Consider the following 26,922-nt stretch of genomic DNA (forward strand, 5'->3'; position numbering starts at 1 on the left):
AGTTGTGAAACACATTACTTTTACTATTTTGTGTGGAAAAAGTTGATAATAATAATAACAATAAGGATTGTATTTTACAAAATTGCTGCCGCGCCACTATAATGGCTTCCCGATCTGTAAGGATTAAGCCCGAGCGAATAAAAATGATATAAAAAATAATATAATAAAGAAAACTAATGAAATGAAAATTAATATAAATGTGAAAAGAAACCAAAGTAAAAGTAAAATATGATGGAAGCGAAGATGAGAATGAAAATCCTATCAGAGAGAGAGAGAGAGAGAGAATGATCATTGAGTATTACGACGTTACGAGATTCGCAGTTAGGAGTCTCGGCAATTGAACTCAGCTCAAAACTTGAACTCTTCCTAAGAGCCGAAGTCGACTTCCACTCGGACACGACGAACGATTTGCCGTTGTTTAACGTTTATTGATTTACTTACGCTAGTGGAGCCTCATTCGTCAACGAGTCTCTATTTTCCGACTGGCTTATAATTCAAGTTGGATTCCATTGGAGTCACGCGAGGATTCGCAGCGAAGGAAAAATCGCCGGAGATTATCGGCGCGGATTCGTCACCGGTACGCTTTGTATTTCGCGTAATCGAACAGCAGGAAAACGCTCTCGGCTTCGCGTTGATCCAATACAGGCGCCGAGGAGCCATCGTTCGTCCCTGGACGAACGACGAGCGCCGAGTTAATCTCTCGAGGACGCGATACGCCGCGATTAATAAGCAGAAAATACGGCGGTTTACCGATGTACGCGCTGTCACCGCGCGTGACAATGGCGTAATGTACGCACGATACGTACGTATGGTACGTACGTGCGTATATACAATACGGCACGTTACGTACACCGAATGTCGCGTTTTTGGAGCGGTATATTACGGTTCACGGCACGACAATCGCGCGCGCGCACGCGCGATTCATCGCGTGGGAGCGGATTGTGCGCGCGTGTATGGAGAACTGAATGCCGTTAAACATAGGACGTGTCGACATTTTTTCCACCGTGAATATACGCAGGATCGCGACGCAAACGGTGCATTTCGCGTTAGTGAGTTACGTATTCGAGTGTCCTCCATCCCACTCGCGGACGCGTGTCGCGCCGGGATTTTGTTTTACTTTTTTTTTTGTTTTTCCTGGCGTGTTAAGAGTTGATTGCCGTTAAAACCGTGATGGCTTAATGTGCAGTCGCGCGTTTTTGTTATCCCCCGTTTGTTCCACGCGTGGCTTCGCCGCAATCACGCAAATCTGACGCGTCGTTCTTATCACCGAGCAGCGAGGACCGAGATCGAGAAGGCTCGAAGCGGCCTGAAGAAAGAAACAAATTTTGCTACAACAGCAAAGGATTTTTCTGCACGGTAAAAAGTTTTGCGTTAAATTCAACGCATTTCACATGCTCCGAACGGTCCGCTTTTATTAAATTTGTGTGTTGGTTTAACGCAAAGTGAATGTGTTAAGAAGTGACACCAAACAGTATGTCGAAGATTGATACAAAATATGTAACACTTTGATATTATTTGTAAGCAAATTTTACATAGAAACATATTTATAATGTTAAGCGTGACTAAAGGAAAACTTTACTTTTACATTTTTTTTTTTCAATTACGAATGAGACTATGTGATACTAATATCCCACAATGTGGCGGCTCTGCTGCTAAATTAAGACAGGTAACGTGTTTGTCCTTGTCTGCGGGAGACATAATTCTCATTATTTTATCAAGCAACGCCGGTCTTTTTTACCATTCGTGTATTTCACTTCATAACCTTACCTTACGCTTCACATGCTCAGCACGATCTGGTGATGTCGCTTTTAGCGGCAGAATAAAGGACAGTGAAATCTCTATGTGATATTTTACGTAACATATAAAACATGTAGATTTAACGGACGACAATTGTTATTTTTACCGAAGAAAAATAACTCTGAAACTATGTAATTTTTATGTCAAACGAATTCAACGCGAAATTTTTAACAAGGAGCGATTTTAATACGAAAACAAAATGGTTTTTTTACTGTGTACGCGGAGATATAAACGAGCACAGCGAAGGAGGGTTTAAGGCCTGCCGACAAGACGGCTCACTGCTGCTCGACATTGCTGCGCGAGTGAAACTTCAAGCGTATCCCGGCGAAAGAACTGACAGTGGGGATCTATTTAGATAAGGGGATATAGAGAGTGTATGGGAAATTTTTTCATTACGTAAAAAAAAAATATCGAAAAAAAAGTGATTTCGTGAGAGCTTTTTCGTGAAAGTCAGCTCGCTCTATGGGGGATTTTCGTTTCATTGTGTCACCCTTTACCTCACAGCCATCTCCGGATTTTATTCTCACATTACGCACACATGTCTCAGAGATGCGCGACGCTGAAAATAGTCCGAATCAATACTTCGTTTTATAGAAAAGCAACGTCTTCGGATCTTCCGAGAGGTCACCTTATATTCGCGTTATGGACGGAGGATCCGCTCGAATTTAAAGCGAGGTACATTTTACGAGGCTGTTAAGTATTAAACCGGAAAGCTTGATACGCCCTCCGCTTCCATGGGAATTTATGTCCGTATTCATTATTGCAACAGTAAAAAGACGCTCGTCTGAGGAGCGCCGGCCCGGTCTAAAAAGGAGCGGCAATAAAATCCCGAGGTCTGCGTGATCATTTTCTGAAAAGTGCCGCGTACACGGATTTCGTCCTAAAGCCTACCGCGTTCAATCAAAACTGTACAGGATTTGAAAGCCGTTTCGCGGAAAGGAGGAAGGGAGGGAGACGAACGATCGAAATGATTTTGCGCAAAGGACACGGGCGTGCACGGGGGCGATATTTTTATATGCATGAAATGCACGTCGCATTTAACTCCGCTTGCAACCATGCTTAAAGCGTCTTTGAAAACGTATTTTAAAGTACTAGAGAGAGAGAGAGAGAGAGAGAGAGTATATGTGAAAATTTGCTGAGCTTTTTCCCAGCTATGAAATTTTATAAAATACGCGATCGATTCTCCACGCGCGCAAAGTTGAACGAACGAAAACCACCGTCGAACCACGTAAAACTCTTTGAGATATCCCTGTCTCTCGATATTTAATATTTAATCGACCATTTGAGATTTTTATTTTGATAGATGCTTATTGGACGTTGTTGATGCTTGTTGACGCTTGTTAGATATTTTATGCAATCAGACCGTACTGACTAAAATTTTGTTGTGAAAAACTGCTCCAAAAAAATGGACCGAGAGAAAAGTCAATAATCGTCGAAAATAGGTCAGTAATTCCTCCCCTATTTGCATTTGTAATCGCCAAAATTTTTCATCTGTGCGACATGACGGCATTTATTTTTATATGACGTATATTTTTATATGGAAGCCCTTTTCAATCGGATTGTGTCGCGTCATAAAGGTGACGGTAGCCGCGAATGTCACCGCCGCAAATATTCTTCAAAGCCGGAAACCCCGGAATAATAATTTTAAATAAACGCGCCAGAATTTCCGAGAGATCTTCGCGCTTCTATAAATATTTTAAACATTGGTTTTTTCACATTGTCACACCTGTCAATACGTCAAGCTTCTATGCGGGATAAATAATAAAAAAAAAACCCCTGAACCGGCTGCGTATATTTTTATTTCATCGATCACATCATCGCGTGTGTATCCACATCTATGACGCAATGAGAAATTTAAAGCCGGCCATCGATCTTCGCGTTACCGATGTCGAATAACAATCTCATTCTCGCGCTTGCATTTACATTTTCATATTTTATGCAAAACCTGCGCTTCCTTCAGCCGCTTCCACGGTGTCCTTTAATTTTCCCTGATTACAGACATTAGGATCCTACTTTCCTCAACGCAGCTCACTGCCAACCGCGACGATATTTTTCCGTCTCATAGAACAATGAGGGAATGGAAGAGGGCACTAATAGCGACTTATTAGACTTGACGACGTACTCCTCGACATTGTCCTCGCCGCGCAATCACGCGATGAGGAGGGAAGCGATGTTCGCAAATGAGTTCAATATACCGCGGCGCGTTGGCGCATTGAGGTATTTTTAATTCTCCGCGAATAATAGACGTCCGAAGTAGCGCATTATTCGCGGTGATGATTGAAATTCGAGTTCCGACAGTGGCAAGCGCGAAAGTTCCCGCCGTTGTTCGTCACATATCAAGGCAGTCGTAACGCAGAGTACCGCGTTTCCAATGGCGGGCCACCAAGGGAAGCCACTCATAAATTTCACATTTGTCGAGCAAAATTTCGTTTCTACACATTCATTTCACTGTCCGAATAATAAATGTTAATTTGAAACTAAGTAGAATTAGACATATATATAGAGTGTAACTAAAATAAAGGGAAAAACTTCGGGGGCGAGCTCTCCATATCGAAACATAAAAGAAAAATTCATATTAGCATATATTCGCAAGCTGTAACTGTAACTGAGATAAAACAAGAAATTCTGAATACAGGAGAAATTAAAAACGGAGGTTGAAAATAGGATATTAACCTCGAGGAACGCGTGCGGGAAGTGTCATTTTCAGTTGCAAATATCTCAGCTTCCGAACGGCCAGTCTACTACTTATAACTGCGCCAATAATTAGGTCATATTGAAATCTATACACAGTGCGAGTTTCAACGAATTCTTAAAATCCTCGCGCCGTAGCTATCTTGAGCGAACGAGCGTCGCGAATCACACGCTGATTCATGCACCCTCGCCGACTCTTGTCGACTATTTCCTGCGACCTGAACGCCGTTACCGTCGCGTCGCATCGTTACTACTGTAATTTTTTCGCAACGCCATCTGCTGTCGTGAGCTGTTACAGGCTGCTTGAAAAATTCCCGCTCCGTAGACGCTCCGCGAAGCACAGCGTGGCACAGAGATAGATAGATAGAGAGAGAGAGAGAGAGAGAGAGGGTGGGCGGCTCTCCCGGCGGTGCTATTAATGTAGCTTAAACGATTGTCATCCGGCGAGTGCGGCGAACGCGGAATGCATTATATCTCCATGAGAAAAGCCCGTCCACGATATTACCCGCGAATGCGACCGCCGCAAGATTTACTTTCGGTCGAACAAAAACATTTATTCTACATTATACCGAAGTACCTTCGCGCGCGCGCGCTCGTAATTTCTGCCAACGTACACGCGCGTCTTATAATATTTGCTTTGCACGGTAAAATCCTCTTTTCGCGCCATTTAACCCTCCTGCGCGCGCGCGCGCGCTCCTGTCACTTTATTCGACGCTCAGACGTCGCCGTCTTACTTCGCGAAAGTCCAAATGTGTTCATATGAGGATCACCAACGGTTCCCGCAAGGAGCTCGCTCGCTCGCTTCCACTGCCGCTCCGTTGGTAGCGCCACACGGGAACGTACAGACGTGACATGCATGTAAGAACCGCCCTTCTCCTCCACCCTTTCTCTCGTTAATAGTTTATATTAGATGCCAGATCCCGGAGAAGTGTCATCTCTGAGCGCATCGCGCCCGAGACTCGTGTTTATTTGCCCGTGTCAGCAGACTGACGTTCTCCATATTGACTCTCTCTCTCTCTCTCTCTCTCTCTCTCTCTTTCTCTCTCTCCCCCCTCTCTTTTTTTCTCTGACTCGCTCGTTCGCACGTGCACGCACGTTAAAAATGTAATTCCAATTCTCTTTCTCTCTCTCTTTTTCTTTCTTTCTCTCTCTTCGTTCTCTCTCAAAGCATTTCACGCTCAGTTTACTACGTTCCGTCCGCGTTCGGGGTTACGACCGCCTAAGTATTGTCTCCGGATGAATTCAATCTGCCGCGCGTTTTGTTTTTATTTTCCTTTGTCCCGGGCTCGGGCTTTCAACAGCCGCCGTTCATCGCGCAAAACTGCAATTTTCCGCGTGAAAAGCGATCTGCCGCCCACCGGGCGAGATGTAAGAACGATTAACTGTGCCGATGGCGAGAGAGTTTCTTCGTATTATCGGAGGCTATTATCAGGAAATATTCGATTGTCTTAGGCCGACGGGTCACCGCGGAGCTGCCTTCTCGCGCGCTCGTGAGATTTTTATACGCAGAGAACGCGGACACGCCGATTCTCACGAAGGATTCATGGCCGGGGTTTAGTCCAACCGATTGTTAATCCCCGGTGTACACCGTCTAGATCTGAGTTTCTTTCTTGAGCGGTTCTATTTCTAAAACTATAATATTTGTCAGAATTATTTTATTCTTTCTTAGAGGTTTGTTGAAAAATTAAATACAGTTTCGATCGCGGTGCAGCGCAGTTTTTGAATGAAAGGAGGAACGACAGCACGACCCTAATGGATCATCTAACTGCTCCTATATAAACGATAAACAACGAAATATTACGATATAAAATAAACACACATTAACCAGGAATTACCTTCTAAGTATAAATAACGTCACAACATGGGTCTTTCAAGGAACAAAGAGAGAGAGGGAGATAGAGAGAGAGAGAAAGAGAGAGAACCTATTTCTCTTTAAATAGAATAAATTCAATTTGCTATCTTATCCTTTAATTTATCCTTTCATTAATACCACGACTCGGTGTGTACCGGGGATAATCCTACCTGTCTGTTTTCAACCGCGAATAACTGACCGCAATCCCAATGAGTGGATCCCCGTAAGTACGTTACAACAATTAAAAGCAAATGGAATCACCGGCGCGCGTTTGTCCGGAGAAAAAGCGTAATTTAATTTTTGTCCTCCCCTCCCCCCCTCCCCTTCATCTTTTTTTCATCGCCTATACAAGCGCAGATTTAACGGACGCATTTCTCCTCGGCACCTGCATCGCGATATCGCGTTGTTCACGCGATTGCCGTCTACGCGGGTATGCATTACCCGGATATTTTTTACGATTCGGCCGGCCCCTAAATTCACTGACGTGCCGCCGCCGACGCGGTTGCGCCGCCACCGTAAAATTCGCCGGCGGATCGGACTCTCGGCCGCGATGTACGACACGCGTGGCCGGCCCGGGCGAACGTATTTTCGGGATGATACTCGCGCTCAACGAGCGCGGCGCACGCAAAATCATAGAACAACAACGAAATAACCATGAAAGAGAGAGGGGGAGAGAGAGAGAGAGAGAGAGAGGAATGCGGAGGAGCGCGCGCCCGGAAAAGAGAGGAAGTGGGAGGGGAGAGGCGAAATAGAGAACGCTGTGTTACACACGGCGCGGCAACTTCGCGTTGACGCGCGCGTTTCCGGACTTTCCTCGCCTCATTTAACACGAACCATTCATAATAAGACGCACAGCCGCCAAAATGTTGTCCTTAAGCGATACCAATCTGTTGCATCCTCCATCTTTTATTTCATCGCATTTTTTCCCGGTCACTCCGCGAAATCCTCTCCGGGGGAAGAGGGGGAGGTAGAGTTCCGTACTATTTCGTTTAAATGGCCGTATCAAGCTCGCGGGGCATCAGTTTTTTCCTTTCAGATCGATTTCAAGTATATTCTCGAGTTTACCGGGAGTACACGTGTCAGCTAACACTGCCGCCGCCATTTTATCAGGTATACCTAATCAGGTACCTGATAAATATTCTTACTATTCTCCTTGCTCGCCGCGTCGGAGCGTCCTTCTCTCCGGCGTTCTCGCTGAAAACGTCGATTTATCGTAATTTGCCGGAAGTGGCCCGGGAGACGTGCGAGTGGGAAGTGCGTGGGACGTCCGACAACCGGTGGAATGTCTAATAGATAAAAGAGTCGGGTCGCGCACGCGAGCGAAACCGTTCGTGCTCGCGCGAACCGTGTAACGTTCGCTCCTAAGCTAGATCTTTATCTATGTAGCCGTCCTCGCGTGCGTGGATATTTTCGTGTGACATAAACGAGAGTGCTGTTTCAGACGCGGGCGCTGGCGATGCACGGAAACGCGCAGAAACGCAAGGGGGCCCCCGGCTCTCGCGTCGACAGAGAGAGAGAAAGAGAGAGAAAGAGAGACGAAGGCGAGACGTAGGGGACCAGCGGGAAAGAGCGAGAAAGGAATAGTCGCGGTACACATGTATATATATATGTGTGTGTATGTATATATATATATATATATGGGGGATCCTGTTATACACAGTCTGTATCATCACTTTGCGATGTACTTGCGAGCTTTTCCCGCCTCGTTTAACACGGCCCATTCATAATAGGATGACGGCCGCGAAAGTATTGCCGGTTATCGCGCCGCGCGCACCACCTCGCCGGCCAAACATTGTCCGACCTCCGATTTAGCGTCGTTCTCGCCCTCTCTTTCCCTTCGTCCCGAGCGCGCGAGCCAGCCATTGTCCTGAATTACGAGGCGTCGGGCTCGTCCGAGCCTGGTGCCCGGCGCGGTCAATACTTTTACCGCCGGCGGTCGCTCATAATCGCCAGATTGGTGCGACAAAATTGGCTGGCGCGCAGTCATTCGCGTTCGGACAACTATCGGGAAATACCGCTATAAATTTCGCGGCGCTCGGTATTTTGTCGTGGATATTAAATCGCATGTTGATACGGGACGAGGCGATGCCGTTATTGCGCGCTGTCAGACACCGCGCGCGCTCACGACGGCCTCTTCCGCCTGCCTCTCGTTTCGAGTCCAATCAGTCGCGGCTTCTGGCAGGTGTAAAAACGTCAGGGAGACAAACAATGTCGAGGACTCATCGTGCGCTCCTTTTCCGTCGCGTAAAATCAGTCGCACGTTCAGCCATACCGATGAAATAGAAGCGCGCGAAACTGATATTAAGTGCACTTTTTATCGCAATCCGTGTGGAGAGAGAGAGAGAGAGAGAGAAAGAGAGAGAGAATAAAAAAGGGGGGACCGGAGGCTCGCCTGTTCTGAATTTTCGAGGGGCGAGTTTTGCAGAATCAGGTTGTATGTACGCTCGCTCGAAGTGATAACCGGGCATAACACCGCTGTTTACGGGTGTGCGCGAGATAATGGTGGACGGTGATCGCGGACGGGGGCTTGTAAAACGTAATCTCTCACGTGCATCATACGGCCCCCGCGTATCGTGTGTTTTCGTATGTAAATCTCGGGGGACGTCGTACTTCGCGCGCGGCTTGTGCTTCCCCACTTAGTTGTGAAACTCTTGGTCGAACGGAGATCGGATAAATACGCTCCGCGATATGAGCGTTGGAACGTGCGAAAACTCATCGGAATTTTACTGCAACGAATTCACCGAGGAACGTAATGTTTTATCGATACCTAGCGGAGAGTGTCGGGGTGCTTTCGCGTCTGGATGGAACGTAGGGATCCGATAAATATTAATTTTTAATTCGTTTATTTTTAACGGTACTAAATCTAAAGAAACCTTTTTCTCTGTGCACGTTAAAAAGTGACACAAATATCACGTAGAGAAATTAACACAAAATTAATATCCACATTAATCGACACTGAAGTATAAAATTTTTAACAGGGGACCGATTTCAGCATAAGTGCAAAATATTTTTCACCTTCCACCTTGAACATCTTCGAAATATGGGAATGGGAGGGAAATTCATCCAAAATTGAGATTGAATCGATGCTCCCCATTTTTCGAAGGTATTCAAGGCGGTAATAGTTATTGCGTCGCTTCACGCACATAGCGTACGTAACGTCGTCGAAATCAAATGCTCGACGATCAGTTAACGGCCGATAATCGATTTCCCGAATATGTGGAATGAGTGAAGGTAACGAGGACAAAGATGGAGCCCGTACTGCTATAAGGAATGAGATACGATGTGGACTTTGTACGTTTTCGCACGAAGCCGGGAATTTACCTGCGCAACCGTACGCACCGACCAGAGTTCCGCAAAGGGCGCAGTTCCCGCGACACGCACGCGGCACAGGGATACCCCGGCGCGCGGCGGAACGCCGTGAAAAAACACGTTGAAAGTATTATTGCTTATACTTTAATGTATTATTATATCGAGTGTTTACGTAAGGATCGTGCATGAGATAAACCATTTTTCGGTGCTCAAGAGAGAAGCGGACACAGGTTTATAAAATTGTAATATTAATCGATGAAAGAAAAAAAAAAACTGGCGCGCCGAATTTTACGAATCGCGCGAGGAGGAATCGCGAGAGGGTGAAGGCGAGAGAGAGAGAGAGAGAGAGAGGAAGGCGGATCGATCGATGATCCCTCAGTGATCAACGACGAGAGAGAGATTCGGCGCGCGAAACTGTAAGACAGAAGTGTACATAGCTCAATGTATAAATCCTCATTTCGGTTATTTGTATAAAACATTTTTCTCAACATGCCCGGCACCGCGATCGCACGCGATCCGATTGACGATGCCATTTCTCCTCCGAGGTGCTTCATACTCCCGATTAGTAATATAAATTTATGTACATAATTTATCGTGTAAGAAGTGCCAAATTCGTGAAACGAGTATGCGTATGCGTCCGCCTGTGCGTGTGTGTGAATGTATATGTATATGTGTGTGTGTGTGTGTAATAATAACGGTGCATATGGCCGCGCTTTCGCGCGCGATATGTGACCGCGCTCGTTGATTATTCCATACGCGTGATAAGATATAAATAATTGATCGCAGACGCGCAGAGCGCGATTCATAAATCGGGGTGACGAGGGAGGCGAGAGGGGGGATAAGGGGGAGGGGTGTTCGCGAATAACGTAACGTTAACATTCAACATTCGCCGTGTTATATACGAATCCGATTGAAAGGGCGCGGGGTGCGCGCGCGCGTTATGTATGCGTGTGTGTGCGTGTGTGGTGTATGAGTTTTATAATTAGAATTTAAATTACTGCCAACGCGCGCGCGCGATACCGAAATTTCAATCCGGATAATTCGAATTTGCATTCGGCGTTCGCGGCGACAGCCGCGAATTTCGCGAGCTGGAACGTATACGCGATTGACTCGACATCGCCGAGGCTTCGTCGAATCCTCCAAGCGGATGACCCTTGATTTGATTGTCATTAAAGTCGCCCTGTAGTCGGAGTCTGGCCATGAGATAGTTTATGAGACACAGTATTTATTATCTTATTAGTTCCGCCATGCTTCGTCGACTCATATTTAACTGCTCATTATTTAATTCGCTCATATTTAGTTTTATCTATTTCATTATCTAATTCCATCGTATTTAATATATTTAAGTTTTCTTTTATATTTTCATCCAAATGTCGCAATGGCTGTCACCAGCAATAAATTATTTGAAACGAGTAACATTATGTTAGCATAATATTAAAGAACTTCTTCGCTTCAACGGAACAGTATTTAATATATAACGAAATAAATTTTTTTTTACTGAAAACAAAATATTATTTCCTCTAAATAACATCGCTTGTTCTATCAAACAACAGGGTTTACTTTAGCGGAACAACCTGTTGAAACGAAATAATATTTGACATTAAATTATATTGTTTATATTAAACAAATTCAAGTATATCAAACAAACACGTATATTATATCCGAAGAAATCTTTTTCTCTGTGCATCCTTCTGTTGACAAGCTGTCACAAAATGACGCTGCGCATTCGCTCATTTCTTCCGTTGATTTAATTCCAATAATTATTATCACATGTTTTACACACACACCACACACACACACACACACACACACACATGAACGTGCGTCACAGCAGGCTTAGATTAAGGAGAGATAGAGAAAAATTACTCTCTCTCTCTCTCTCTATCTCTCGCTCTCTCTCCCTCTCTCTCTCTCAGGATTTTGACAAAACCACAGTTGTGGCTAAACTCTGATTACAGGAACTTTAATTATCATACGCCGAGTGAGACATCTCGAGCGACTCTCTTATGATGGACGCGCGGACGGGAACGAGCGGTCGCGAGCGTGTGTAAACCGCGTTCTCGTCCGCGCGATCTCGCATGTCGCGCGGACCCGAATCGAAATTTCAATTTCACATTAAGTCTTCGATGGTCTTTTATCGTGCTTCCCTCGATGCTACAAATATGAAGTTATTTCCGTTTTTCTCCACTCGGAAACTCAACAGACAACTAAGTAGACTTAATGTAGGACCAAGATTTCGACTCGGGGAGAGACCGGATCGTAGGGACGCGTGGTAGCTGGTCTAGGCCACAGTCGATAGTGTTACGATAAAGCTACTAATTAACGTGTAACGGAATTAGAGACGCGAATCAGTGTGCTTTTTCATTCGGGAGGAGCGTCGAGCGCTTAAACCAATCACTCACCACCGGATTTAGCCGATAACGTCGAATTTTGTAGTCCTGTGCTAAGTCGCAGGGCGGAGGGATTCAGCTCGGAGTTTCGTGCCAAACAGCTCGCTCGCGCGGGCCTGTGTGCGATCGGCGCATACGCGCGCATCAGACGCGAGAGACAGTTTATCCCCTTATACGCTTCTCTGTGAAAGATAAGTGAAGGAAAATAGGCGGAAGTAAAATGCGATGTCTCGTAGTCCCGATTCTCGACTCGTTTACTTCGTTCGCATTGGCGAAAGACACTTCAAGCTCTGTGCGTTAACAGTGTGGTAACTTGAAACTTGTCTCTTGTGGGACACTCGGATTTTAATTCACGGCCAGATCTAGAGGGATTTCTAGAAATCTAGAGGGATACTTAGAGGTTGAATTGTGTGACACATCCGACATTATATCTGCAATTGCGATTCAGCTTGTGAAAGCTCACATCCAACTCTGAATTTAAGACCGAGTATCTCACTTGCGACTTGAGTTTTGACTAATAATTATTAATATCGGGCTTTAATCTCGCTTCGTCGCACTTCATTTATTGCGCAAATGTAACCCTGCACCGCGAATTTACTTTATACCGTACTTTGCCGGACCCTATCGGCCGCTCAACCGGCGCAAGATCACCGACAAACGAAGATTACCAGGTTACTGGGAAATTACGTTCTTTCTTACGTCGTCGTTTCCAGCATGAGCGGGAAAAACACACGGCAAAAACATCCGAGTTAACTCGTAATTCAGCCTGATGATCGCGCCGCGTGTACACCCACTTTTATCGCGACACCTCCGTTAATTCCGTTCGTCTCGTCACGAAGAGGAAAGATCTGTTTATCGGGAAACGGTTCACGGAGCGCGAAAAACCAAACGTTAATTCTACCCGTTTAAGCTTTCCTTGCGTTCCACACGGTTTTTCACACGTCGGAATATGTACCGGTGGAGAGAACATCTAAAGAAAGAAAGAAAGAAAGAGAGAGAGCGAGAGAGAAAGGGGGTTGAAGCGAACAGCCGGGCCGAGACGTTTCTCTGCGCACCGCCCTGGCTCGACTCAGCCTTGATAATGACAACGCTCGTGCGACAAACTTACACAAAGGACCTAGCTTGTAAAGGGGCAACAATAATTATCACACGCCGTCGTAAGTCTCGTGTATCTCGTGTAGCGAAATCCCGTAGCACGCCCGCCACAAAAGCCGGCCGCGCGGATATTATTATTATTATTATTAATTGTTACTGTTGAACACGCGATTAGAGAAAGACAGAGAGAGAGAGAGAGAGAGAGAATGAGAACGTGTGTGAGAGAGAGAGAGGGAGAGGGAGGAATGCGATTAGGAAAAGAATATTAACGATCGGCCGATTTTGGCGGGGCCGGGTTTCTTCTGTGATCCGGCCGGGGGTGTCTCATTATGTTCCTGTACATAGGTATATATAGATGCGAAGGTGTAAAATCCGCTTAAATCGATACATCGGGTGCACGTGGTCGTTAACGGGGAGAGAAGGTCAGCGCGCGACGCACACGTTGTCTGTCCTCTCTTCTACTATTTCTGCTGTATTTTTACTTAAAGTAAGGAACGTGCGAGATGCGACCGTTGCTTTCCACCGGATTTTTCCACCGAGTTTCTACTTCTACGAGCGAGCGAGCGTCGGTCCTACGTCCGAGGCGGGGAGTGTGGCATTTTCTTCTTAATTTCCGGATAATTTCAGGACATTCGCCGTCTCTTTCTCTCGCGACGGCGACGGCGGGCTGTTCGTCGCGGTAATCAAACGCAGCGGCAAGCGTTTCGACGCGACTCGGCGTGCTACGTAGAAGATTCCGTTTATTTTTTTTTTTTCTTTTGTCCCCTCCCGCCCATTCGCCGCAGTTCGGGAATTTTGCATTTTTAGCGGGGATAACGGTGTTCCGTGGCCGGGCATTCAGCAACCACCGTCGCAGTTTCGTCGCCGGGAATTTCCCGCTGACGTGCTTAGAAGCGAATTGCGAGCGGACGCGAACTGTGTTTTCACCGCAGCGTGTTTTAGCAGCGGTAAAACGGCGAAAACCGTTTGATAGTCATCTCGTGTTTACATTTGCGCTTTGACATTAATTGAACCCCGAATCGGATACGCGCGGGCGCGCGCGCGGCTCGCCGTTGAACGCGAGTCGCGCAAAAATACGAGTTTCAATATCGCCGTCGTCGAGAGAACAAATATGTCCCGCGCGTGTTTTCCTCGTCACCCGCGTCGAGCGTGCGAAGTTAAGGAGAAAATGCTGGAAGTTACCTCGTTTATACGATCTCTCACGTTTTAAGATTCCGACGAGTTGAGGTTCGCCCCGATCGATATCCGACGCGCTACTCGGGGAGATGCGAGTCGAATGCGATCGTGATCGCGGCAACATCGGTAACAGCAACAGCGGCAACCACCGCGACACGGCGAAAACTCTCGTTTTATATCGATGGGATTAAGGCACATGAAAAAACAAACGCGAGAGCTGCGAATCGCTTTTAATGTGCATCATAACTCGCTACGTAGTGTTAAATCTAAATGTTGCTACATTTAACATGTAAGTATAGATTGTGTTTTAACTTGTAAAAACGACAGGGAGGAAAGGGGGAGGGAGGAGCGAGAGGAGGCAAAACAAGTTCATTTATCACTTCGAGAGAATATTGTCAATTAAGAATAAAGTCCAGTTATAGCTAACTAAAACCAGCCGTTCCTTCACGTACACCACACATTCCTCGGTTCAGGAAAGTACGTTCCACCCACACGTCGTCATGCGGTCTTCATATTTCCCTTATTGTGATAAATTACCTAGACCTCGAATGTACGAATAAAGGGAGAGAAATATGTCGTTGTGTCCGTCTATTTATATCCCATTACATCTTTCCTTCAAGCCAGTGGCTCTTAATGCAAATTAATTACAGTCGAGAGTGCCAGCCGGGAGCGTACCTTCGCGCGGATTTTATAATCCATAGATTTACAGATACTAACCCGATTATGAAACAAATAATGAAAGAGAGAGAGAGAGAGAGAGGGGGGAGGGCGGGATGGAAGAGTAAAAAAATGCGGAATAATTCGTCGTTCATTAACACGTATCGTTGGAAGAAGGAACGCCTCACTCTCGCGATTGTTTTTCTTCACCCATAACTTTACTTCATCATCGGCACGAGCAGCGCTTTTCGCCGACCGTTTTCGCGAAATTTTCAATCTCCCAATTCGGCCGATCATCGGCGCGATATTTCGCGAGTGTCGCGCTGTTAAATCGGGAGCTCCGAATTAATTCAGTTTACCGTGAGCGCAATAAAGTCTAATTACGCCGGCAAACTGCCCATGCTAAACCGTCACCGGCACTTTCCCGTACGCTGCACCGGCTATGATATTTCACTTGCAGGCGCGTACGTATAATTTTTGAACGAGGACAAATAAAAATGGCCAGAGGAGAGCGGCGGATCGCACGAGGATGGGAGCGGAAGGTAAAACAAAACAAGAAGCAGAGAGATAGAGAGAGAGAGAGAGAGAGAAAAAGGGAGCATCGGCGAGGAAGGAAGAGCGCAAACGGCGAAAATGCACTGTACGGTGTGTGCGCTCTCTCGATTTAACGCCCCGCTAATAAATCGCCAGTTTACACCGCGAGTCATAACTGCGTCTTGTTTGTAGTGCGCGCGCGGTAATTCCGCGCCTGACCGGCGCTTGTTACTTCGTTTTTTTCTTTCGCGCGCGTCGCTTGAAGTTTCTCGAATTCCTGTGACAGAAGTTGCGACACAGAGGTGACGATTTCTAATTGGCTGAGCTATCGCATACGGCAGGTAGTCGTAGCTATATTACACAGTAAAAAATTTCCATATATTTCTATAAATTTCTATATAAAAATCTATATATTACTAGAAAGAGAGAGACCTTATGTAACATATTAAAAAATGGATTGCAAAAAATATCGCGTTCTATTTGTTAAATAGGATAGAAGAGATACGTGGTGGTGGTGGTGAAATAAGTGTAACATGACCGATTCGTACCAATCGGATGCGAATGTTGCACTATTTATCGACGATTCCGTATATATTTCGCAGGAGTTAGCGGTCTAGTAGTATATAAAAGCCTGTGGTCGCAGCTCTTATTGTAGGAACTCTGGAAGTTTCGTGTGAGACGTTGCCCGCATAAACAAAATAGTCCGTTCGACTATAATTTCCCGCCGGTTTCGTCAACTGAATGGACGCGACATTATATTTCGTGCTTCCCTACGGTCGACACGATCGACGATGCGCCGATGGAGTAAATAATTTTAACGCGGTAAAGCTAAATTACAGCGAGTGTTGTTTCAAGCATCGTCGATGTGCACAAGCAAGATTGTTCCAACGGGAAATATTTGCGAACGCAGTTTTTTCGTTCTCTCGTTAATATCCGTATCGCCGTTATTTCGTATAATTTGCACATACTTTGTCGTACCGTGTTTTTAATGTTTATTTAATTCTCGTGTTTTGCACGTTCTCGTACGCGCGCGCTCACGAGAGTTCCATTTAGCGGGCGAAAAATACTCCGGACGACGCAACGCGACGCAGCAGCGTAAAATTATTTTAAGTTATTGCGCCCTGGAGCTAATAAGCTGGCTTATTAGAGGGAAACTATCAACCGAATACGGGAATAACAGAGTCGCCGAGGTTTTTTATATCACAAATACGATATATAATGACGTTCTTTGTTTGTTTCTTAGGTAAGTCCTTCCGTTCTCGAATGAAAATTTCAATTATATTCTTCGGGGTGTCGTGAAACAGACGTAACGACATCACGACCGTAAATATCATCATACTCTATTCTCTAAAATGGAATCAATGATTATCATTGAAAAACAGTGGAATCGATTATAACATTGCAATTAATAAAATCTTGTTACAAGGATTTAGTTAATACACAGAGAGAGATATTACTTGTACTGCGGAGAAAAGCAATTACTCGGTTTATTTTTTCCTCTTGAACAAAAAATATTTTCCTGATGTACTATTAAAATATACTTATTTTAAGAAATAACAGAAAAGTTTATTATTATTTATTCGAAAGAAAAAATCTGTTCTTTTTTCAAGAGTATTATAAACTTTATTGAAGAAAAGTTAAATTCAGTTAATTGGAATAAGTAAGCCGAAGTTTTTTAGTTTTAATATCTTAAGTTCAGAGGTTATTCGACAATTACGCCACGTCACGAGAAGGAGAGGGGTCTATTAGCTTCTATGACGGCCGTGATGGCAGGAGGAAGAGGAGGGGGGAGGGGGGGGAATAAAGGCCATGAAACGTCATTAGGTCCTCGGCATAATGCTCGGCATGGTACTTATTTTCGTGCTAAGAAAAAGGATCTAGTAATACATAGGAAGGTGGGATAATTTGTAATATTCTTGAAAAGTGAACGTAATAGTACACTTAATCCAGATAAAATAAATCATTACGATACCCCTTAGTAAATATTTACTCGAACATAGCAATTGTTTTTCTCAATGTATTCACCGGCATTTCCGGTCGTTTCAGTCCCCTCGACAAGAAATCGAGGACGTGTCGAGCTATTTCAACTGGGGCCACCACCACCGGTGCGCGCAAGACGTCCCAAATCTGTCACCGGACCCGGGCCACTCCGTCGTGTATTATCGACCTTGCCGTCGTATATAATCCTCTCTCGGCGCGCGACGCGCGACACGTAACCAGATCAAGCCCGTCCGATTCCATTTGACGCGAACCCACCCACCACCGACCGCCGCGGATCCCGTCCAGGCAACATCGTCTTCCGCTTTCGCCGTAATGGATTCAAGGATCTCTTGTGTACCGCAGGGAGCCACTGTCTCCCCTTAGCGAGCACTCCTTCGTCGCGAGAGACTCGCCCCGATCGCGACGGATCCCGTTCATACATCCCCCCGCCCGCGTTCCTTCCCCGTCCTAGCCAGATCCAGTGTCGCAGCAGCAGCAGCCGCTTGCCGTTGTGCGACTTGCTCCTTTTTCCCGTCGCGTACGTCAGAGAGAGAGAGAAAGAGAGAGAGAGAGTATGTGTGTGTGTGTGTGTGTGTGTGGCTTTTGAGGAATCGTTGCGAAAGGAGCCAGGGGAGGAAGCTTAAAGAGACCGGCCGGTTTGAAGCGGCTGCGGTATTCCCAACGGCGGCTTCCGCCAAGGATCTGAATAATACCGCCCCCCCCCCCCCTTTCTCCTTCGCCCGTACTTCCTCTGTCTTCTCCATCCTCCTCCTTCCCCTGGCTGTCTCTCACCCTCTGCGCCTTTTTCACGTCCGCATTCGAGAGCTACAGAGAGAATGAAAGAGCGAGAGAGAGAGAGAGAATAGCTCTCTCGCTCCGACGTTCACCTTCGCGCGCCCGACGTCGTCATTGCCAATTGCCTTTACGGGTACTTTGATTAACCCCATAGTCTCTCTCTCTCTCTCTCTCGTGTGGCGGCCATTGAAAGCGCGCGGTCGATATCGAATTTTCCGGCCGCTCGTGTCACGAATATAGCCGGCGAATCAACCAGTGGTTAAATCGACGATAGTTTTCAGCCGTCGACGATTTTCATTAAACGCGCCGCGGATGTCGTACCGTCGTCGTCGTCGCCGCCGCGGAATCGACGATCCGCGACGCGTGTAAAATCCGATCGAGCGCAACGACTGCGGACGATATCGGCGCGGACACACGCCACCCTCCGTCACGGGCGGCGTATCAATTGGTGACGCGCGACGCATCGGCATTCACTCTCTCTCTCTCTCTATCTATCTATCTATCTATCTGTTTTCGTTCGTTTAACGCCACTTATTTACTCATTCGTTTATTTATTTACGCCCGATACTTCGGCCGTGTATTTCGCGATTCTTAACGTCCATCAGCCGTCAGCGAACGAGGAGTGGGTTTAACGCTAGGCGACGCAGGACGAATCCGCTCACGTTTTCCCCGCGCATTTAACTGCATCGATACCCGGCGAGCGATTAAATTTAATGCAAATTACCGGATACAGAAATTAAATACAGAAAAGCGGAAGCGTTCGAGTGAACCGAGCGGCCCGGTTTACACCGATTCGCGGAAGCGCGCGTTTGTGTCGACGCCGCACCGGCCGGTATCACATTTTTCCGCTATTCACTTCTCGCGCGAGTCCGCCCGATTTCAATCGCGTGCGATTAACTCGACCGAAATTAGATTTAATCCGCGCCTCCACCGCGCTGTTTCCGAACGGGTGTCCTCGGCATCGCGCGCGGAAATCTATTATTCTTAAGCGGTCCTCCCTCCCCCTCCGGCCATCCAGCCGCCGTTTTCCCTTCCGTTTCCGGGACGAAACTGTGAGCGCGCAACGTGCAGTCGCGACGTTAACTTGACCGAGTCGTCGAATTACCGCGAGATATGCAAAACCATCCGGCCGTCGCGCGCGCGCTCGACCAATTCGCTCTCTTCCTCTCTCTCTCTCTCTCTCGTTGTCTCTCTTTTTTCCTCTCCCTCTGCCTTTTTTTTGTTTTTTCACCACGAGTTTTCGATTGCGAATTCAGTCACGCGACGTGGCAGCGAAGCGCGCGCGCACACACAACGGGATTTTCTCGCTCGTCGTCTCGACGACTTTATCGTGAAATTAAAACCGGGCCGCGCGGCGCCCGGAATGTCGAAGCGATCGACCGAGATTTCATTCACACGGCCGCGCTAGAATCTCAAGAAGTTGAACGTATCGTCTCAGCGATCCATGATCAGCTTCCTCCCAACTTACCGGGAACTTTCATCACGGATCGCTTTCTTTTCGACTGGGAAGTCGATCAAAACATTGGATAATATTGGTCAGACTCATATTTCTTACGTCTGGGGACTCCAGACCGAGCCACTTATCCGGGGCCTCCCGTCGCGACAGCTTTATGCGGTCTACGGCGCAGAAGTCCCGACAGTACACACGGCTATTCTGTGTAAGTACGGCCCGTACATGCACTTTACATACGAGATCGAGGATGATGAAGCGCACCGCGCACTCCCCATATATGCATAACCCACGTTCGCCAAGAAAGAGAGAGAGAGAGAGAAAGAGAATATAACGTTATGCTCCGCGCCCTTAGATATTCAGATTTCACACCGGCGCTTTGTCTTTCCAGGCAGAAAAATATAACCGAGAGGGAAGTAAATCGTCGTCATACTTACGTGTTGCATTAAAGCCCCACCCGGATAGCCAAGGTACACCCTATGTCGCCTTAAATAAAGAAACGCTCGCGAGAAGAGTTTCATCCTTACGCTCGTTCGGCTGTTATATTACGCGGCGGAGAATCGCGTTCCGAAAATGTACCGTTCCGTTTGCGAGAATATTCCTTTTCCCCCTCCCCCTTCCCCTTCCCCGTTTCTCTTTCTTTTTCTCCCGAATTATTTACGCGTGAAAAACAAATTTATCCGACGACGTAATTTAGGATATCGGATAAACAGGCGAAATTTTCGTTGGTTCCGCTGAGATATCTCTGTTAAAAAGTAGGTTGCGCTCGCGTTGTATCCCCAGTTCTCGTGCGCTCGATACTCCTCTCCCCCTCTCTCTCTCCCTCTCTCTCTCTCTCTATCTGCGCAACCGGAATAAGCTGCTGCATTTCGCCGTAAGAATTAATACAACTCGTTGTATGTGTAATGCGCCAAAATGTACGCGCGGTACAGCTGTTGTGTTGCTTTGAAACGCGCCGTCTGCTTTTATTTGCACGAGCGCGCGCCGGGAATTTTATTCGACAGTCGCGGTATTCATCATCACACGCTGGAGTATTTACGTCGAGACGTGTAACGCGCATTCGACACTTTTTTTCCGACCACGGTATTACGCGCGCGCGATAATTCGAATACCGGCGAACGGCCGATTGCGCGTGGACGGCGCTTACGTTCGCAACGGAAATCGAACCGGTGTCGCCGCGGATGGAAGTAATAATAAACACGTTGTTCAGTCGATATCAGCGCGCATCGAGGCCCGTGGCTCCGTGACTCTCGATCGGAGCCTCGCGTGACGTCAATTAACACGTATAAACCTTTCCCGTCCGACCTTTAAAATCAATTTGCTCGCGAGCGCTCAACTGCCGCGGAGAGAAACTATGCCGTCCCCGCCTTCAAGGCGCGTGTAATTGAACTTGGGGCGCGAATTAATGCCGAATAAAGTTAGAGAGAGAGCGAGAAGGAAAGGGTCAGAAGGAGAGAGAGAGAGAGAGAGGGGAGGGAAAGAAAAAGAGGGAGAGATTGGCCGACCACGTTTTAATTAAGATTGTCGCCTTGCCCCGCGCGCGTATACGTGTATCGAACTACTCTTGTTATCTCTCTCTCTCTCTCTCTTTCTCCCTTGACCCTCCCCCTCCCCGTCACCTTCTACGTTTCCTCTTCCCGAAGGGACAGCGGTAAAAAGCGGCGGGATAATGACTATGCATAAGGACGCGCAAAGGATTTCATATAAATGATAATGTTCTGGGTAGTTCCTTCCGCTTCCACTTCCAGGAGTGCGGCTCAAAGGAATTACCAATTTCGACGGGACTAAAATTGGCCGCATGAAAAATACATTTAAAAATATACGCGTCGGTCGTCGCACCGTGTGCCGCACACGGGGGGAGGGGGTGGCCATCGTCTCGATATACATCGTTACATCGTTACATTAAATCTTCGGCGCGCTGCTCCCGATATAAAATCAAGTCGTCGGCCCCGCTTTTGGAGGAAGAGAGAGAGAGAGAGAGAGAGAGTGGCGGAGGGAGGGAGGGAGTAATTTAAATATTTATATTCGCCAAGTCACAAGGGACGTCGTTAAATATTAATCGGCAACTGGAGCGACTGCGATAATCGTCGTCGTTGCACTTTTGCGGATTAAACGGTTAGCGAATTATACTTGAGCGACGGCCGCTCTCGTTCACACGTCTCTCGTCGTTCGTTACGCCCGAATGGCTTTACGAGCGCGGGCGTTACGAGTGATCCACATCGGCAACTGGCGTGCAATTAAAAAGTACACGTGCACACACACCTACACTCGCACACTCGACGAGATACAAAATGGGCGTCGATATACGCGCGTTGACGATAACAAAAGTTGCGGTCTGCTCGCTCGCGCACACGTGCCGCGTTCTCCTCCGCTTTCACGTTTTTCACAATTAACATGCGGCTGTCGTTATCGAGAATAACTAATTCTATATTTCCCTCCGAACGCGCGGAACTCCCGTCCGAGGCGGGAAACCGTCCCACCCGCCTCACCCCGTCCGAGTATGGAAAAGAAATATAAAACTCCGGCCGAGACGATAACACGACCGTTAAGCGAGATTCATTAAGGAAAAGGTGCGAACGTTACAAAATCCCGCGTTCGCTGCGACGCGCTACTTCGGAAAGTTAGTTAATTAACGTTGCATTAAAGGGGAGCGCTGCATTAAGCAACCGGCGGAATCTGTTTAACGTTTGTACGCTGCCTTTTACGGACACGAATGGCACGTTTTTCGAGTAAATTCGATCGATAGCTGCGAATAATCGACGCTCTCTAGCTCGGGGGACTCTTCGTTGTAATTCCTCGTTTAAAGTTTACCCGCTCCCCGCGGGAAGAAAGAAAGAGCCGCGAATTGTTCTGATACCGCGTCGATTGCTCAGAGATCTATCAACGCGTATCCACGGCGGAAGGCCGCCGGGTAATCCCTTATTATGCGCGATATCTCCATATTTAATCGTTTTATTTTATTTTCATTTTTATTCGTTCATTCGTTTCTTTTAATTTTATTTCGATTTTATTTATTTAGTTACTTTTATTTATGTATTTGAACGGGACCAATACCTTTAATATATATGAAAGAGGATGCGATAATACAATAAATATCGTTGAAAAAATAAAATAAATAAATCCGTACGCAAACGTCGAGTACGGTCTGCAGATGCAAGATTACAGTTGCATGCTGCTTTGATAAAAGGACACGAATCACGTCGCGTCCGGAGGAGTTCTTTGAATTGTCGAACGGGTCTATCGATACCGGATACTTGTTGTGCACAACATGCATATTTGGTTTACATAGTTAAATTTTCCATAAGTGTATCCACGGTGAAATTCTTCATGGAAGACGCGCGAGGAACGAAACGCTCTGGACGCGCATAAATTAATAGATTTTAGAAGTTCATGATAAGTGACATTCCGATTAATTAATTTAAACGTAGAAACAGTAATAAAAACAGTCGAAGGACCCTCGTCCTTTTCTTTTAAGGTTAAACATCTGTGTCGTAATCATTTGGGTTAATAGTCGTGACAGACATTTTATTACTCGCGTAAAATTGCAGCTCATGATAAAAGCTAGTTGCCAGGGCAAAAAGTCAAAAACTGCCGCGCAAGTCTACAGAAAAGTAAGTGAGAAAATTTCTCTCTTTCTCTCTCTCACTAAGAGAGTTTCATTTTTTTTCGATTCGAAATATCCTCGGGTCTCCGGTGTATTCTTTCGATTGACCGAGCGAACGGCGGGCTGACGTGGCGTTACTACCGGGATTCGCGTGTGAAGTGCGGAAGCAATGATTACCGCGCGGCAGGATATCCACCGAGGACAAACCGAAGTGATACACAAGCATGGAAGTCCGCAGTCGCGGGGCGAGCGTATGCGTCCACAAATTTCGCTGTCAAATCTAATTACCGGAATACGTAAGCAGGCTCCTGAGGATCAGCTCTCTTCCCTCTCTCCCTCTCTCTCTCTCTCTCTCCCTCTTTTGGCGCTTGGCGCACGGTATGTAACCAAACTTCGTAATTTCCAAAATTCCCGACGACGACTGGCAGCCGAGGCGTCCGGCGTTAACGACTTAATTCGCTACGTACACGAAACCGGGCGGACGATTCCCCCGAGGTGATCATCCCCCGGTGCACTTAATGGAAACGAATCGTACTTTTAACGAGCGCGCGCGCGCGCGCGCTGCACGGCCGTGTGTGTGTGTATGAGCGCGCTCTATGGATTTCGGAGGGCCGAAACTTCGCGTGTATTCGAGTAAACTTTCGCACGTATCGTACTTACTGCGCGCCCACCATCCTTTCCGAGCCGTTTACCGGCTGCCTGATGAATCCGCCTGATGAATCCACCCTCGAACATGGTCGCGATTGATTATTATTCTTACTTCCGCCCGTTGATTTATGAACACGGCGGACGACAAGACGGATGTGTTGTATTAATATCTTAAAAGAACCATTTATAATGCCATCGAGGCTGACCTAAATCGCTTAGATAGACGAATGATTTTTCCTTGACTGTCTTCGATATCCCGTAGATCTCACACATTTCTTTTCTAATTATTTGAGCGATGAGTCCAACGAAGACAGGCCTGTTTTATGGCATGTCTACTTAGGACCACCACAGGACAGGTTTGGGACACGTCTCGATTGATTTCTACCCGGAATACTGCCGTTGTTATTGATCTTGAAGAATGTTACCGCGTAGAACCGTTCGTTCGGAAAGGAGAAAAAAGGCATTAACGCTGACAAACGCGCGCGTGCGCGCGCGCGCGCTTTGGTATCTTAATGGCGACACATTTGGCGCGAATAAGAGCCTAAGTCTACCTAAGTATGCCGTTCTCGCAAGCGTCGTTTGCCGAGGGAGGCGCCGCAACCGCCTTTAACGACCTACTCCTTTCCGCCACGTCACGTGGGAAATGTGCTCAGTGGGAATGCGACAACAAATCACATTCGCGAGCGTACTCGTCTCTCGGCTGCGTTTGATGTGTCGTCGGTGTGTGTGTGTATGTGTATGTGTATAGAGGCCGTTCAAGCCGGACGAGTGGACGCGCGTACTTCTGGCGTGAGCGATAGTGTATGCATATATGAATGCGCGTGTGTGTGTTTGTGTAGGAGGGGGGAAGCACACGAGACGTCGGAAATATTTTTTTCTTCGCGTACTCTCTCTCTCTCTCCCTCTCTCTCCCTCGGTCTGTCAATAACAGCGATGTTCGAGAAGGGTTTCGGAAAGTGAGCCACACATGCGCCACTGTCGGGATCTGTGACACCGTTAAAGCCGCAAGTGCTGGCAGCTTGAGTGCCCACCTCTACTCTCGTCGCTTCGTCCAGGTGGAGATGCATTTTTCTCATCGATATTAATCGCGGGGATAACGGCGCTCGTGATCGCACGAGGGTGCTCGATATTGAGATGCGATTTCCGCCTGTCGCGTCTATCTCGACGATTTTTTCTTTTCTTTTTTTTTTCCGACACTAATCGAACATTCTAAGAACGGCAGGTGCAGCTGTGATATTTCGCCTATCAGCCCACGTCGCACAGCAAAAGCCAGAAGTGGAGAATAGATCGCTTTTTCAAACATACCTGCACGGGAAAAAAGGGTCGATTGAATGAACGTTACGGTGAACGAACGAAACGCGTTTATCATTGAGGGAAACAGAATTTCTAATTTTCACGAACTAAATTCGGTTTCCGGGACCGGAAATTCCGTTCCCCCTCCATCAAACGCGTTCAGTTTGTTCACTGTTGCGTTAAGAGAGGTTCCTACTTTAGACAGCTTTCTCAGGTCACTTAAAAAAAAAATGATTCGACGGTATTTCCTTTCCGTATCGCGGAGGAAACAATTTTGCTGGAATAGCAAACTGTTCGTTAATATGGTGAACAACGGCAAAAAAATTTGTTGGACAGCAGAGAGATTTGTTGAGAATATTAACTGCTATTTGCCGGATATATGAACAGCAGTCAAATAATTTGGCTGTGCCGGCCTAAATTTTATTGCTGTCGCATCTCGCTACAACAGCAAAATTATTTCCTCCATGTAACAAATATTTTTGCTATATCAACAAACAATTTGCTATTTCAACAAAACTCGTTTTCCCCCGTGCATATCCTTCGCCATTCCTCTCACGTTGCTTCCATTCGGGAGAGATGCGAGCGGCTCGCGCGCGGATCTCGCAAAAGTTATCGTCCGCCGAAGGGCCGCATCTTCGCTCTCTATATCACGATAAAATCGGGCATATTAATGGCAGAAATACGATTCGTGGTGCAAGAGAGAGGGGGAGAGGGAGAGAGAGAGCTTGTTCTCGCCGCGTGCGCCGTCCGCCCGGCCGCATTCATCGGCCGCGATGCACTTAATGGAAACGTCGCGGGTTTGGTAGCCGCGATAGCCACACTGAGGTGGCCTCGATATCATCCTCGCTTAATGACACTCGCGGAAGTACGTGCAGGAAGTGGACGAATGTGATGATAAATCAACACGGAAAACGGCACTCACGGTGGCGCGGCGCTGGTCTGCGCACGACGCCGCGTTCGCGATTACGCGGTGGAATTTTTCAACTTCTCCACCGCCGGGCGTTATTGCGCGCGAGTGTGCAAATGAGTTCGTCCGATCGCCCTTTTTCATTTTTTTTAACCGCCCAATGAACCGTCGTGCGCTTCATAATATTTTATAATCGGCAAAAAAGAGGATATAAAATTAATTCGCCGCGCTCCGCTGCGGCGCGATAAATCGTTTGTAACGTTTCTCTCCCGGCCGACGATAAGCCATTGCTAAACGGATAGTAGTGCAATATTTTATCGTAAAATACAAAAAGAGAATCGAAAATCCCCCTTTAATTAAAAATATACGCTTTATAAATTTCTGTGATTATACACATATGTATATATATATATATATATATGATTTTCCAACGGGATTTCGTCTCTCTAATCCACGATTTTCCGCACGATAAAGGCTTAAGCCGCGACGGCAATTACCGCGCACGCATCGGAATATTCCGATCGTCATCCGGCGAAACGGACGCGTGACGCAACAATTGGCGATCCGGCGTCCGCCGGAACATTCCATTTTTTGCGCCCCCTTGCCCCCTCCCCGCCGTGCCCCCCGCGCGTGTCAGACTGCCGGGGCAGGACACACAATGTCGATAGCAGCGGCTTCCAGCGGCCGGAATGATTTCCGGTTAATATCCCCGCCGACCGGCTCGGCCGGCTAGATATAATTAAA

Source organism: Dinoponera quadriceps, unplaced genomic scaffold (genome assembly GCF_001313825.1).
Source record: "Dinoponera quadriceps isolate SergipeBrazil2010 unplaced genomic scaffold, ASM131382v1 scaffold367, whole genome shotgun sequence".
NCBI classification, from domain to species: Eukaryota; Metazoa; Arthropoda; class Insecta; order Hymenoptera; family Formicidae; genus Dinoponera; species Dinoponera quadriceps.